This window comes from Nycticebus coucang, chromosome 1, assembly GCF_027406575.1.
Source record: "Nycticebus coucang isolate mNycCou1 chromosome 1, mNycCou1.pri, whole genome shotgun sequence".
Lineage (NCBI taxonomy): Eukaryota > Metazoa > Chordata > Mammalia > Primates > Lorisidae > Nycticebus > Nycticebus coucang.
Genome location: NC_069780.1, coordinates 75,008,293 through 75,009,959, shown reverse-complemented (window position 1 = coordinate 75,009,959; position 1,667 = coordinate 75,008,293).

The window sequence follows — 1,667 nt, the reverse complement described above, 5'->3', positions numbered from 1 at the left end:
TATTAGAAGACAAATGAAAATTTTAAGAAAAAAGATGATGAAAAAAATATAAGATAAAATGTGATCAGGTAGAATGCATAAATGAAATAAAAGAAAAATATTATAGAAATAAAAAGCATTGAAAAGAGTACAAAAAGATTATAAACAAAGAAGCGTAGTAAGGAATAGATACTACAAATAAGAAAATCAACCAATGGAAATAGAAATTAAGAGTTTAAAAGGGTTACAGAGAAAATGTCTGTTACAAATCTCTGAAAAAGAAAAGCAAAACTGTGGAACAAAGCAATACAGAAAAAATATAATTTAAGAAGGATTTCTTAAAGGGAAATAATGCTTAAATTAATATTTAGAAAACAAATTTAGAGACTTGAAACATCTTGCTAATCACTTACAGTGAGGCAATGGAAAGAAACTCCAGCAACAAAGACATCACTCCAGGAACACAGTGAAGCAGTGGCAGATTCCAGGAGCCAGCAAAGAGGTGTGGAGCTGAGGAAAACCAGTACAGAAGGCAAGTGCTTGGGAATAAGCAGGGGCCAGCCAGCCCACCTGCAGCTATCCTGCAGTTTTTGATTTTGGGCTAAACTGCTCATTGGAGCTGCCTTAGAAGGCTTAAAAGAGTGAGTGGACTCAAACAGTGTCCAATGGCCTGGAATGAATACTAGGTGGATCGCTCATCAGCTTGGCTACTAACTGGGTGCCACTATTGTGGGAAGGGCATGTAGAAGAAAGGTCCACAGAGTTTTGGTGTGCCTGCTGAACTTGGGCGACCATCCTTGGGGTGAAATGAGTGTCCCCCACACCCCTGGGAAGGCCATTTTGTTGTTGGGGGAACTGTTGGATGTGCCTCCTAAGGAATCTGGTGAGAGCTTTAGGACTCCAATCCCATGGGGACTGAATACTGACTGATGAAGTGTCTAGGCCCTATTTGAGAGCAACTAAGTCAGGAAGACAGGGCCTGATCTCCTCTGCAACTAGAGAGTGACTTCTGGCCCTCAATTTTCACAACAAAACCAGCATGTGTTTTCTGTCTCCTAACACCACATTACCACCTGATGTCCAGGCAATACATTGCCATATGTGTGTGTGTGTGTGTGTGTGTGTGTATAAAATGAAAGATATATATATATATTTCATTTTTGAAAAGAAAAATGTATATGTATAATATATATCTTTCATTTTTGAAAAGAAAAATATATATATGTATATGTATATATATATGTATATCTTTCATTTTTGTTCTTTTTCCTAATCTTTTCCTTAATGGTTTTTTTATTCTTCTTCCCTTTTTGTTGTTTGTAGTGGTTGTTTTGGTGTTTTGGTTTGGGGAGGTTTTTTGTTTGGTTGTATTTTGTTCATTTTTACTTTCTTTAATAGCAAGAGCTCATCCATTTTTGTTAGGGTTTCTGACCCCTTTTTTTCTCTCTTTTTTATTTCTCTAGCTGTGTATCTTTCTCAATACCCACAAGGGACCATGAGGCAGGTACTTCAAAGGATTTATCCTACAAAGAATTAATGGAGGCTCAGTGCCTGTAGTTTTTTCTCTCTTTTGGGAGAGATTTTTCTGCTTTTATCTTTCCACATTCCATATGTAAAATTCCATATGTAAATTTCTCATACAACAGTTAAGGTATCCATCCCCACTTTATCTTATATAATTGTATTTT